Genomic DNA, 15,415 nt, shown 5'->3' on the forward strand with positions numbered 1-15,415 from the left:
TTTGTCCGGTCCGCAAAATAAGGACGTAAAAATAATACAGTTTTTTTAACAATTTACTAGATATCGATGAGTTCTTTTAATTTATGAAAAAAAATTTAATTTTTTCTTGAGAGAAATACATTATTTTTTAGTCTCCATTTTGCGGACCGGACAAACAATTTAGGACGGAGGGAGTAAACAAGATATCCATAACACCATAAATCTTCATAGTGGGACTGAATAATTTGAGCATATTAAAACATATACAGGGCAAAGTCCACTTGACAGTGTCTTTCCAGATCGCATTTTACCTCCTTCCTGACCCAGCCGAATGGAGCCATCATATTCAAGGAGGAGATAAACTACCTGCTCATCACCCCTTGACCCGAGATGAGGCGTAGCAGCAGTAATGAAGTTGAGAGAAATCAGAGGCAGAAAATAGAACATTAATCCGGCAAAATTGAAATTAATTGCATTAATAAGTTGCTCAAGGATCAAAGGACATTTAGGTGTGAGACACACCGGTACACCATTCTGCAGCGCCCGACATTAAGTATCCTAATTGTGAGCAATTTCTAGTAGAACGAGTTGCATTATACATGATATGCTTCCACTTTGCTCTGAATTCTGGGAAAAGAAAAAGATTCACATCTTTGTTCAAAGATGAGGACAATCTACAACAACATTTCAAACCCTAGGATTCACTTCTTTGAACAAAGTCACTCAAATGATATACAATTGTAAGCCGAACTCTTACAAAACTAAAAAGTCAAATGGACTTGGTTACACATCTATATATATATATATATCAGAGTGAGTTCAGAAATCTAAGCATATTTACGAAGAACGGGACGGGGGAGGGATTTGAGGGACAGGGAGTAAGTTACTTTCCAAATAGAAAAGAGAAAACCAGGACTGGAGAATATAGGTCGTTCAACTCTACAAAGCATTGTTTGCCGTTTCTGATCACTTCCTCATTTTCCACCACAACAAAGCACAAAATCCGACTAATAGCAGCTCTAAAGCATACAAAACATACTAAAAACAGGTCAAATAGTACAAAGTTCAGAGGAATTCAAATCCTCATAACTCTGTAGTCATCGAAAAGCACTAACTAAAACATTTCAAGATCTCTAGATTGAAAGAAAATTACTCAGTTAGCATTCAAAATTCTGGCAATACACACACAAACCGTCTAGCAAATTGAAAAACTCAGCATGTATACTGAGTAAAGGAATAAAATGGCGAGAGCACAATTCACAGGGACACGACAAGCAATTGAGAGTACAGAGCGACAGATCCGAGTGAGCTTCAACTGCAGACCTGAAAGAGCAAAGAATAATAACACACATAAATGCATATCCCTCTATATGTGTATGTACACGCACAAAGAGAGATAGACACCCAAAATTAGGGCATGAAAGAGGAATATGTTAAATTAGAAACTTACTCGGCATTGGAGGAAGCGCCAATGTATCGCCCCAATGACGCCATTCCACAAAGCGCCGGTTTCCTAACTCCGTGAGACCCGTACAACAGGCTATGTGGTGCTGATGGAATCTAGTCTGATGTGTAAAGTAGCCTATCCCCAAATTTATTTCTTGTACCCTGAAGAAGACTTGATAAACTAACTTGATTTTTTAAAAGGAGAAAGACAAATACAGATCATCCCACAAACAACAAGAGGAAGTAAAATTACATATAAACAACGTGAGGCTCACCATCCATCCCAGATATCATCATCATCAAGGTCGTCGTTATGACAATAAGGCTCATAGTCGGAGCTATTGATGCCCATCCAAAAAGAATACATGAATTAAACATGAAGGACAACCTCATAGAAGAACTACCCAATAATGCAAAGGACAGTAAGAAAGAATGCTGCTTACTATCCGAAACCACATCCAGATTCTCACTCTCAACAGGTATCTTTCACCCCACCCTTTGATTTCTGTTCCTCTTAAATGACGCCCAAAAGTCCGGCAACACTAAACCAGGATAGCTATATCTCCATAATACATGAAGAGTAACTGTTAATGATTGTTATACACTGTAGCAAACTAGAGTAGGTAGTAATTCTAGTGAAGGTAACCAATGAGCTAGCTCTCTGTCCAGATCCTACGAAATTAGGAATACTTTTCAAGAGACTTAGGTTTCAATATGTGGTGGACCAATAATTAGTTTTATATGGACCAAGCTTACTCTGCAGTCCCACCACCATGGACCAGAATGTGCGGTTTGTCCATTCTGGGACTGTCCTAGATTCCACTCTGAATCTGATGAGCTAGGTCGTCAGCGTTTTATGGCTCATGTACAAAAAAATCAAGTTAATCCGATGCTTGCAGGCACTTGATCAAAGATGTTTTTCCTTGAAAAAAATGGACAGCCAATGTACAAACCGTGCATCAAGGTGTTTGATTAAAGCTCATGTTTTCCTACAAGTGTTTTCCCTTTCTATTGGATAAATGACCATTTTTTAAAGAGAATGGCATATTGTGGAACGAAGGAGTACTTTTTTTTCCCTTTTCTGACAAATTTATGAACATCATTTATGAAAGAGTAAATTGGCAGCTTAGGTACATCCCAAGAAGGAAACAACCAGCAGAGACATACAGAGAATTCATGGAGTAACAAACAACAATACCACAATAAAGCAGCACCAAGCCAAGAAATGAAATTGAGTTAAAAAAACCATAAAAATGCTTAAGTTGAAATCAAGTCCCAAAAGTACCATCAAAAGGGCTAGAAGATGAAGTGCAGAAGAGCATATCAGCTGAAGAAACTCCACATTGTCTCCTGATCCGTCCTCCATGATTAGGAGATATGAGGGGCTGTCCAATCTATACTTCGATGGAATGCCACAAACCATTATCTCCCTCAGTGTTTCATTTTTCGGGGGGTACAGAAATAGTTTCTCTTCGTCAAATTTGTCTACCATCCTTCCTCTGTTAACATCTACGATCTTTCCATCTAATTACAACAAAAATTTGTCTTCCGCTAACAAACACAACACATTCTTTATAGATATCCCATGATCAACAATCGTAAATTTGGTCCACCACTCTCTTACCTCATACTTCTTCATCACCCAAACTTCAATTTTGTCACTAAACAGCCAAACAGAGACAACCCCCAAGAACCGCCATGTCATGATGCCTTACCGTGAAAAAGATCCATCTACCATTCGTGCTAAGGAAAGTCGTGAAGAAGAGAGAAAAAAAAAAAAGGAAAAGGGATGAGATAGGCAAGAGCAGATTGAATACATAGTCACAATGATCTAAATAAGATCCATCTCATCACCCAAACTTGGTCCACGACTCTCTATCCCATGATCAACAATCGTAAATTTGGTCCATGACTCTCTTACCCCATACTTCTTCATCACCCAAACTTCAATTTTGTCACTAAACAGCCAAACAGAGACAACCCCCAAGAACCGCCATGTCATGATGCCTTACCGTGAAAAAGATCCATCTACCATTCATGCTAAGGAAAGTCATGAAGAAGAGAGAGAAAAAAAAAAGGAAAAGGGATGAGATAGGCAAGAGCGGATTGAATACATAGTCACAATGATCTAAATAAGGAGGCAGATGCACTTCCCTGAAAAGTCTCATCGCACAAATCAAAAGCAGAAAAAAAAAAAACTGTAAAGATGAACAACAAAGCTCATGAACAAAAAACTGCTATGATGGAACAATATTTCCATTCATCGAACAGTATTCCATTGTGCATTCCCAATGAATTTAAAGAAACAACAGCAAAAGATTGATCATTGTTACACAGAATACACTGTTCCAATGTAGGCTCAGTGAACAATAAGACTAGGTCCGCATTCTGAATGAAGAAAGGGAAATTGAATTCAATTATTATGGGGAAATTGATTTGAATTGCTACAATTATTGAATCAATTATTCAGTGGGAAAAAACAATAGCTGAAAATAATTGCTACCATTTTAAAAATGGACGAGAAAATATAATTGCCACTGGTCAATTGCAACTAGCAAGTGGTAGGCACTAGTTGAATCAATTATTGGTTCCGTTTGTTTTGCTGGACCTATTTCATTTCGCATTCTATCTTCTTGTGTGCAATTCATCATTGGTGCAGTAGATAATTCTGTATTGAGCACATAATTCACCAAACAGTGATTCATACTCTTCGGTCACTTCTCAACACCTTAATCTTTTTGGTAAGTTGATTCTCAACTTCATTCTTTATGTCCAAAGCTTCGTCCTTGCTATTAAACAAGTACACATAGCAATATCTCGTGCTATCATCGACAAAAGTAATAAAATCTATTTACCAGTTCGTGTTTGGACATACTTTAGATCACACACACACAAAAATATGACCTGGTCAATTTGGCTTCAACAGAAGTCTCACACTTGTGACTTCTATCCATCTGGAAAGCAGTAATGTATTCTAAGTTAATTAATTTTCGCAAAGCATCATAATTAACATGACCTAGTCTACCATGCCACAAATGGAAGCCTCAAGCAAGTAAGCAACTGAGGATTTCATGTTATTAATACGGGGAATTACAGTCATTAAATTAAGCTTAAATAGACCATTGGTTATATATCCCTTTCCCACACACACCCTAACCTTGGTGACCGTCACTCTATCAGCTTCAAACACCACATGGAAGCCATGCTTGCTTGGCGTATCAAAGAACCGGACACCAGGTTCTTGCGAATGTTCGACATGAAACAGAACATTATTGAGAGTCAGCTCCTTTCCAGATGTCATCTTCAAGATCACCTTTGCCTTGACCCTCCACCTCAGGGGTTGCTGAGTTCCTCATGTACAGCTTCTCGCCGTTTGTAACCGGTTCGAAGGAGGTGAACAACTTATTACAGAAGATATGGCGGGTAGCTCTAGTATCGACCCACCACTCTTGAGGGTTTGACCCCACCAAGTTCACCTCATAGACAGGCTGACATCAGAGCCATCCTCTAGTTTTACCAAATGTGTGCGTGCTTGGGTTTGCAGCCTCTGTGCAACTCTGAAGCACAATGTCCAACCTTGTCACAGTTGAAGCATTTGCCCTGAAATTGAAAATTTGGTTTCTTGGCAACGCCTCCTTTGAGTCCCAACTTGGCCTCTTTGCCTTTCTGCTTTCTAGATTGATGTTTTTTCGTTCCCAAAGACTAGCCATGTTCCACAACATTGGCCTTGGCAGCGTAGGTGTTCCCTACCCTCATTTTAGCTATCTTATTGTCCTCCTCAATGCGGAGCCTAACAATAAGATTATTCATAATCATAGGCTTGCGTTTGTGCTTCAAGTACAACTTGAAGTCTTTCCAACCAATGGCAACTTTTCAATCATGCATGCCAACTGGAAGGGCTCACATATCATCATTCCTTCGGCGGAGATTTCGGGTAGGATCACTTGAAGTTCTTGGACCTAACTGATCACAGTCTTTGAGTCCACCATCTTGTAGTCCAAAAACTTGCTGACAACAAATTTTCTTGATCCAGCATCCTCGGTTTTGTACTTTTTGTCGAGGGACTGCCACAGTTCCCTAGCTTTTAACATTATACACATTGTAAAGTGCATCGTGCAAACTGTTCAGAACGTAATTTCGGCACAAGTAGTCTGAGTCTTTCCAAATGTTATGCACAATCAGCACTTGCATGTCTTGCTCATCTTCGGCAACGACAGAGGCATCCTCACTCAAAAACAACATCTTCTCTTGCCACCTCTTGAAATCCACACCATTGGATTTCTCGGGTTTCTCCCTGTAGTTCACAGGAACCGCACGCACCGCCATTAGCACTAGAGGATTTTGGGCCATCATCACAGGAGTTTTTCAATTGTTGCCATTGGGGGTCCCATTGCCATTTCCATTGTGGGAAAATAGTGCGGAAAACAATGACATAAACGGTAAAAAAATAAGAATCGCAAACCGAGGAGACGAATTCACCGCCTCACCGTCCTGGAGCTTGTGTCGATGTTCGTCTCCTTGGGTGATTTAGTTTCACTAAGCTGTAGGAGCACCGCTTTCGACTTCTTGTCAAATGAATTTGTGTTTGCATTCTCTCTGTAGAAGGAACAAGAATTTCAAAAGATGGATGGAGAAGCTTTGGTTTTTGATGTGTTTGAACCAAAGGCAGAGGCACCTCTTTTATAGTTGAAGAAGGAGCCTCTGTCATCAATATTGTAATGAATAGGAGGAAGAGCCTCTAGCAATCAATATGGGAAATTGAATCCGAATATTCAATTCTGGAATAAAATTGATACAGTTATTAATCCAGAATTTGAATAAAAAACGTGGGTAATAGTTATGAGGAATCAACCGCCAGCCAGCTGCGCATAATCGTGGATCCAATTGCCTAAAGGGTTGGAGCCTTTGGGGGTACTCAAATTTTTCTAAAAGAGGGAGCAGCGCGCATGCTATGTGGGCTTTAGGCTTCGACCCATAAACCACACGCGCGTGCGCTGCAGCCTGCCCGGACTGGACCATTACCGGGTCGCGGGCCCATGGCTCGAGGTTTGTGGGACTCGGCAGGGTTTGGCTTGGCCTTGCTGGTTCTTTTTACAGCTCAGAAGTTATGGGTGTCGGATACGGGTCAAACACATTTGGCATTTGGATCCAAAGTTGTGCTCGATTGGCTGATTAAAGCTGGGTTGATTACCCAGAGTTATTACCCATGTTTTCTATTCAAATTCTGGATTAATAACTGTATCAGTTTTATTCCAGAATTGAATTTTTGGATTCAATTTTCCCTATTTATTGCTAGTGGCCTCTCCTCTATTCATTGCAATATTGATGACAGAAGCTCCTCCTTCAACTATAAAAGGGTGCCTCTATCTTTGGTTCTGACACACCAAAAATCAGAGCTTCTCCATCCATCTTCTGAAATCCTTCTTCCTTTCAAAGAGAGAGTGCAAACACAAGTTTGTTCAACGGGTAGTCAAAGGTGATGCTTTGCACTTGACTAAAACCGATTCAACCCTGGGAGACGTACACCGAGGCCCATGTGAACTTGTGTTTGCACAAGTTCACTTGAGTGAAACACGGGCCGCGGTTTGCGATTCTTATTCCGTTACCGTTTATGTTTTATTGTTCACATTCTGTAATTTATGTTCTTGTAATTGATTCCCAGAAATTAGTGAAATTGTGTTATTATTTTTCCCACTATTATAATCTTAGGACGAATTCTTTTTTGAAAAATAGTTTTTAATCTAGAAAACACTCTTCTTTTTTGTTCAGTAGCGTAACAGTATATTTGGATAAAAAAGTTCTATGAAAACCAAGACTTTTCTCTCTAATTTGTATAAAACAGAATCCTCTTTTGGTGAGTTTGGTTCATAACAGCTTAGAAACTAGCACTTTGCTTGTCTGTTGTTTGCAAGATTAGCGTTGTGTTTGATTTCCAAGAAAAAGGAAAACGAGTAATTTGTTTCCCATCTTTACTGTTTTTATTAAGTGCTCATATTTTGTTCTTATTTGGAGTAGTCAATATTTATTCTGTGATTTCCAGGATCATTACAAGTTCTTCCTGCAACAGTAAAAGGGGAATTGTAGTAAAGACAAAATACTAGTTTTGGGATCACAACTTGTTTTGGATCAATGGAAAGTTTTGGAATTAGTTTGCAAATAACATGCTGGCTTTGTTAGTACATGCGTACCTGTGTCGACCAATTTGTGTTTTATAACTAGTCCGGACAAACTCATTTCCTTGATACAAAATAGTATTGTTAGTCTTTTTGGATTTATTCCACCCGACTTATTGGAAGCAATGATCAATCTATTTTGAGGAAAACGTTTTGAACATCGGACGGTTACGAATAAAGGATAATAAAGTTTCACAAGTGGTGTTTTTATAACAGTAGGTTTGGCTAATTACAAAAAACACGAATTTGGTATTCATGTACCATTAATAACAGTAGACTTTGATAGATAATTTGGGAAGGAAAAGTCAACATATTCTGGGGTTTTTTTTTTTCCAGATTATTGTTCCTGGTTCTTTTCGTATATTAAGACTTTGATCACTAATTTGCGTTTGATCTTAAATTTCAGAAAAGATGTCGACTGAATCTAGAAATGGAAATGACAACGGGACCCCCAATCTATGTAGCACCGACACTCCAAAAGGGCGCCGTGTCCACGTATTGGACACGGGGACACGTATTGGACATGCCACATGGCGTGTCCAATAATTTTTATTATTTTTTGATAGGGGGCACGGCGGGGACACGGTTAGGGGTCAAAATGTAATATTTTTAAAATTTTTGGGGGTTAATATGAAATTATTCAAAACATTTGGGTCAAACTCTTATTATGCCTTTGAAAAAAATTTATACAGTTTGTGAAATTATTCATATACAATAGTTCATAATTATATATATATATATATATATATATATATATGTACATATATTTATTTATACTGTGGCATATCCCCCGCCGTGTCCGTATCCCCATTTTTTTTAGAATTGTCGTATCCCGTGTCCGTGTCTGTGCTACATAGCCCCCAATGGCAACAATGGGCAAATTCTCGTGACGATGGCTTATAATCGTCCAGTGCTACCGACGGTGCGTTTGGTTGTGAACCATAGCGAAAAACCTTAGAAATTCAATGGTGTGGATTTCAAGAGGTGGCAACAGAAGATGCTGTTTTACCTCACAACTCTTAACCTTGCGAGGTTTTTGAGTGAGGATGCCTCGGTCGTTGCCGAAGATGAGCAAGACATGCAAATGCTGATTGCACATAACACTTGGAAAGACTCGGACTACCTGTGCCGGCATTACGTTCTAAACAGCTTGAACGATGCACTTTACAATGTGTAAAATGTTAAGAGCTAGGGAACTATGAGAGTCCATCGACAAAAAGTACAGAACCGAGGATGCCGGATCAAGAAAATTTACAGTCAGTCGGTTTTTGGACTACAAGATAGTGGACTAAAAGACTGTGATCAGTTAGGTCCAAGAACTTCAAGTGATCCTACAAGAAATCTCCGCCGAAGGGATGATGATGATATGTGAGCCCTTCCAGGTGGCATGCATGATTGAAAAGTTGCCCCTGGTTGGAAAGACTTCAAGTTGTACTTGAAGCACAAATGCAAGCCTATGACTATGAATGAACTTATTGTTAGGCTCTGCATTGAGGAGGACAATAAGATGGCTGAAAGGAGGGTAGGGAACACCTACGCTGCCAAGGCCAATGTTGTGGAACATGACTAGTCTTCGGGAACGAAAAACCATAAATCTAGAAAGCAGAAAGGCAAAGAGGTCAAGCTGGGACTCCCGACTCAAAGGAGGCGTTGCCAAGAAACCAAATTTTCAATTTCAGGGCAAATGCTTCAACTGTGACAAGGTTGGACACTGTACTTTAGAGTGCACAAAGCCTGCAAACCCAAGCGTGCGAGCATTTGGTAGAACTGGAAGATGGCTCTAATGTCAACTTGTCAGCCTGTCTATGAGGTGAATTTGGTGGGGTCAAACCCTCAAGAGTGGTGGATCGATACTGGAGCTACCCGCCACATCTTCTGTGATAAGAAGTTGTTCACCTCCTTCGAACCGGTTACAAATGGCAAGAAGTTGTACATGGGGAACTCAGCAACCTCTGAGGTGGAGGGTCAAGGCAAGGTGATCTTGAAGATGACATCTGTAAAGGAGCTGACTCTTAATAATGTTTTGTTCATGCCGGACATTCGCAAGAACCTGGCATCCAGTTCTCTGCTAAGCCAAGCAAGCATGGCTTCCGTGTGGTGTTTGAAGCGGATAGAGTGACGGTCACCAAGGCTGGGGTGTGTGTGGGAAAGGGCTATATAACCAATGGCATTTAAGCTTAATGTAATGACTGTAATTCCCTGTATTAATAACATGAAATCCTCAGTTGCTTACTTGCTTGAGTCTTCCAATTCGTGGCATGGTAGACTAGGTCATGTTAATTATGATGTTTTGCGAAGATTAATTAACTTAGACTACATTCCTGCTTTCCAAATTGATAAAAGTCACAAGTAATGAGACTGGTGTTGAAGCCAAATTGACCAGGTCTTCTTTTCTAATGGTTGAAAGAAGCACTGAGCTATTGGATTTAGTCCACACTGAGTGTGATCTAAAGTATGTCCATAAACAAACTGGCAATAAGTATTTTAATACTTTTGTCGATGATAGCACGAGATATTGGCAAGAATGAAGTGTTGGACAAATTCATACTTTATAAGAAAGAAGTTGAGAATCAACTTAGCAAAAAGATTAAGGTATTGAGAAGTGACCGAAGTGGTGAATATGAATCACCGTTTGGGAAATTATGTGCACAACACGGAATTATCCACCAAGCCACTGCACGTTATTCCCCTTAGCAAAATGGAATTGGTGAACGGAAAAATCGTACCTTGAAAGAAATGATGAATGCTATGATAAGTTTTGGGTTGCCACGGAACTTGTGGGTGGATACAATTCTCTAGGCAAATTAAATACCTTGAAAGAAAGTCAATAAGACTCCTTACGAGTGGTGGAAAGGTAGGAAGCCTACCCACAGTTACTTTCGAATGTGGGGAGTCTCGCAAAGGTAGCTGTGCCTCCACCTAATAAGGAGAAGATAGAGCCAAGGATTGTTGATTGTGTGTTTATTGGTTATGCACACAACAATACTACCTATCGATTTCTTGTGTATTAATCCGAGATACAAGATATTCACAAGAACACTATCATGGAATCTAGGAATGTGACGTTCTTTGAACACATATTTCCATATAGATCTGTAGAGGAGTCAAGTTCCGTTAAGCAGACTTTGGAGATTGCATATGAAAGCAATCAAGACCACTAGGAAGAAGTTGATGTTGAGCCAAGATGTAGCAAACGGGCTAGAACATCAACATCCTTTGGTTCAGACTTCCTAACATATCTGTTAGAAAGTGAGCTTTGGACATTCAAGGAAGCTATGAGCTCTCCTGAGGGTCCTTTGTGGAAGAATGTGGGGGAAGGTGTATCCCAATTGGAGTATTCTCGAATAATTGAGAGTCTAATGTACCTGATGAGTTATAGAAGGTCCGACATAGCCAATTCAGTTAGCAGACTGAATAGATACACGAGTACTCCAAGGCATGACCACTGGAAGGTGATAGTGAGAGTACTACGCAACTTGAGGTATATTCGTGATTTGGGACTGCACTGCACCAGATACCAGTGGTAATAGGAGGGTACTGTGACGCGAACTGGATACAAATATGAAAGATTCTAAATCATAGTTGTCAAGGGCAAAAGGCGTACCCAGGCACAAAGTTTCGTTGGGCCTGAGGCGAGAGGCGCAAGCCTTTTGAAGAGAGGCGCACCTATGCGAAAAAATAATTATTTCTAAAAATAATTTTGTCATGTGTGCTTTTTTGAAAAAAACTCGCTTTTTTGTGCGGTCTTTTTTCTTTCTTTCAGAAAAACTGCTTTTTTTGAAAGAAAGCATGTTTTTTGACCGATTTGAAAGAAGCGCGCTTTTTTGCTCCTGGTCGCTTTTTTCTCGCCTTTGACAACTATGCTCTAAATCCACGAGTGGATATGTCTTTACACTTGGTGGTGTAGTCACCTCGCTTAGGGGTCAGCAAGGCGCTAGGGGTGCGCCTCGCCTCGCCTTGGGCCTAGGCGCGCCTTTGACAACTATGCTCTAAATCCACGAGTGGATATGTCTTTACACTTGGTGGTGCAGTTGTTTCTTGTTCTCTTAACAAATTAACGTCTCTATATATATTATACAAGGAAGCACGTCTTTTGCATAATTTAGTTTGCTAAGGCCAGATTGCAAACTAAGCCTATCCAGATTTAAGTGTTGCACAAACTTGATACTCATATATCCCTAGCATAGTTCTGCAATGATATTTTGTTAACCACAATATAAAGTATGTTGGCATAGTTTAACGACAATACAAATAAAAGTACGGAATCTACTCACAGATCACCCTCTTTCAACCCCAATTTCAGCAAGTTATGATCAATGTGTCCTAAGATTTTTACTGTCTACTTTTCTTTACGTCTTAGTAATGATGTCAAGCATTATTGATTATAAAATAAGAAGTATAAAATCATGTTCAAGAATTTAGAATCACCTAGTTAAACTTCAGCCTAGAATCAATTTAATGGTGGCCTATAAGGTCATACGTTTGATCTTGCCAAGAATCAGTCCTCGCCTTTGAGCCAGAAGACGGGGGGTTTTCATCCTCATTGTGATCTAAGTTTCTCAAACCACAAATTATGAAAATAATGTATGGATTGGTACAAACAAACTGGATAAAAAAATATGGGATAAGTAGTGAAACAGTAAGTTGTGGTGAACTAACTCTAACTTCGTACCTTCATATATTCATACACCTGAGACTGGCATGGTGGACTTTCTATCCCTTCAAATGGCCATGAGGCACACTGAGGAGAAATGGTAATACAAATCAACAATAGGGTACAAGAACAAGGTAACACAAATGTAATTACCATCAACATTAGGGTGATCATATCAGTTAAGTAATTAGCATGAACATCCACTAAAAATGTAGTGGGGCTTCTCAAGCCACTAAACTCCCATTCCTAATTTTTAAGAATTTTTATTTTTTTGAAATTATGAGAGAAAGGGGGAGGCGAAGTGGGGGAACTGAAGAGAGAGAGAGAGAGAGAGAGAGACATGGGGAAGTGGGGAAAGTGTGTGTCATACCTTTTTTTTGGAAAGGCAAGTGTTTGTCATAGACTCATTAAGTACTAGATTCATAAAAAAATCAAGAAGAAATCAAATATTTTCAACAAAAATCACATGTGATGCACAACGCTAATATGTGCACATCTGCCCGTTCGATTTTTTTAAAGAGGTTCCTTGCTCTCACACTTATTTCTGTATATTTCATGTTGTATAGTTTCAATGTATCATTTCTTACGAAATTTCAATTTGATATAAAAAAAAAGCCGCATGGCTAGCTACTTTCTTTTTACATTTATTGGCGAGTTTCTCACAAAAAATTAGTCTACAAACTCCACACACCTCTTGATTAGTTTCTTCCTTATTAACAACTAGCGTTGTACCCGTTCAATGCACAGGACAATAGGAAAAAATAAAATTTTTCTATCTCGCGCATCAAATGGGTACAACGCTAGTTGATAAAGTGCCACACTATTAACACATGCTTTAAATGTAAAAAATAGTCCTATAATAACACTATATATGTATAGTTGTATATATCAGCATATAAATTAGGAATATACCTACATAACTATGGTATAATATAAGCTAGTTTTGTTATGTCTTATTTGAGCAATATATGCATAGATATCTGATATTTATACACACACCCTATCTGTGTCCCCATTTTTAAAAACTCCCGTGTCCGTGACCATGCTACGTGGTGTAGGCTACTAAAATGAAGGTGATCTGGAGTTTTACACTTGGACAAACCCTACCCCATTCACCCATACCCATAACTCAACTCAAATCAACCCGACTGGAAATATTCACCAAATCTTAACCTACTGGCACAACATGTCAACCTATGAAGCACCGACACCTCTAGAGGTCGAAGTATGGCAGTGTTAGACACGGGGACACGGCAAGGACACGTCACGTGGTGTGTCCTATAATTTAATTTAAATTTTTTACGGGGACACGGCTGGGGACACGGCTGGGAACACAGTAGGGGCCAAACTGTAATTTTTGAGGGACCAAACTGTAATTTTAAAAAAATTGGGGGTCAAATTGTAATTTTTTAAAAAAAAATTGGGGCCAGATTGTAATTTGAAAAAAATTTCTGGGTGTCAAACTATAATTATAGAAATAAATAAATATACACGTGGCGTGTCCCCATTTTTTTAGAATTCACGTGTCCCCTGTTGGTGTCTGTGTCAGCGTCGGTGTCGGTATCCGTGTCCGTGCATCATAGATGTCAACACATCAAGGAAAAGGGGATAAATTGCCCCCACCTCCACCCCCACCACACATACACCCTCCAAAAGAAAACATCAAAAGATCTTCAGCTCAAATTCTCGAGTTCCTACTGCACACAACACATAAATAGCTGGGGAAAAAAAAGAAAAAGAAACAATACTCAGGCTTGTGTTTAGTTGCAACCTTTTCCATTCTCTATTTCTAATCTTTTACTAATTGCAATGTATCTCATCAGCAAGGCTAGTGTTTAATTTCAACCTCATTCCGTTTACTCTCTTTTCGGTTACTAAGGCTAGTGTACTCTCACAAACTATAAACTCCACCTACACACATATTTAATTAACTGTGTAACCCTAAACAAAACCAATGTCCTGTTGTGATGAAAGAGTACTTACGAATGACAACCGGCCAAAAATCTTTTAGAGGCACCATATATTTAGTACTGCTTAAGCAACTCCACGAACTACAATTGATAAAGAAAATCATTGCGCCAACAATCACCCCAATAGAAGCTTTCATAATATAATGGGTAAAATACCTATACAACAAAGAAAATCATAGCGCCAACAATCACCCCAATAGAAGCTTTCATAATATAATGGGTTAAATACCTATACACCCATCCGCGGAAATGTGATTGTCTCAAAACCCCCTCCACGAATTTTCTCTAGTCGGGTGGTCGGCCACCTTCGAGCGATTGATCGACACATAGCAATTAGTAATCGGCGATTAATTAGAGCATAGCAATTAGTCGATAGGCCCCCGCAAGCGATTTCGCCAATTAATCCTGATTTTTAGAACACTAACCATACATTTTCGGATCCATTTCTCCAAATACCCATTAGGGTTTAATTAAGATAACCTGACAAGTATGATCATCAAAATTGAAAGAAACCACCAATCAGTAGAACCATGGAATACAACTATAGTTTGCATAAAGGGGGGGAAAAAAAAAAACTTTGTTTGAAATGCCGTTACTAACAGACTTAGAGATCGATCATACCCACACTCGTCTGCAATCGTCGTCGGCGACACCAATGGTTGTAGTGATGAGAGAGGGATCGTAGGGTGCGAGAGGAACGAAGGGATTTGAAGGGAGAGAGAGAGAGAGAGTCCGTTTGGAATTGGGAACTCCGGAAAAACGAGTATGAGAAGAAAGAAAAATGCCTAATTTTAACTATTTTTCCAAACAAATGGTCGTCTGCATTAATGGCTGTGTGCAGAAGACGTTAATGCACAACCGTTTCCACAAAGCCCATTCCGGATCCCATTCTTTTTGGTTTCGGTTTTCAAATTCAAAACTTATGACTTAAGCGTGAAGTAAATGTAAATCGGAGTAGGATTAATTCCTAAAAACGTTGGAATAATTATAGGAGTAAATGAGTAATTCCTAAAAACGTTGGAATAGTCTGTATTTTTTTGTAATTCTAATATGCATTTGCAGCTCTTTTACACAGCAACCGTGAACTCCCAAGAGGTATTTTGTGCTTAATAATTTTTTTGGATTATTTTTTTTTTGTCTGTTCAATTTTTTTTTTTCCCTCCGTTGTTAGTTTTGTGTAATTTTTTAGATTA

At 39.2% G+C, this 15,415-nt stretch overlaps 1 long non-coding RNA gene across 6 annotated transcripts; it reads right to left on the minus strand.

The window, feature by feature from the left end:
• Positions 1–895: 895 nt before the first annotated feature.
• Positions 896–15,118, minus strand: LOC131303348 (uncharacterized). 6 transcript variants are annotated; one of them, XR_009191985.1, is made up of 6 exons: positions 14,844–15,118; positions 13,876–13,899; positions 12,271–12,339; positions 2,711–3,465; positions 1,430–1,587; positions 896–1,302 (listed from the first exon to the last, which is right to left on the minus strand). It is a non-coding gene; the product is annotated as an uncharacterized LOC131303348 (long non-coding RNA). The 6 variants fall into 6 exon arrangements; XR_009191987.1 differs by having other exon boundaries at positions 12,271–13,446; positions 13,844–13,899; XR_009191988.1 differs by lacking the exon at positions 13,876–13,899.
• Positions 15,119–15,415: the final 297 nt, after the last annotated feature.

Source organism: Rhododendron vialii, chromosome 10a (genome assembly GCF_030253575.1).
Source record: "Rhododendron vialii isolate Sample 1 chromosome 10a, ASM3025357v1".
In the NCBI taxonomy this organism is placed as follows: domain Eukaryota; kingdom Viridiplantae; phylum Streptophyta; class Magnoliopsida; order Ericales; family Ericaceae; genus Rhododendron; species Rhododendron vialii.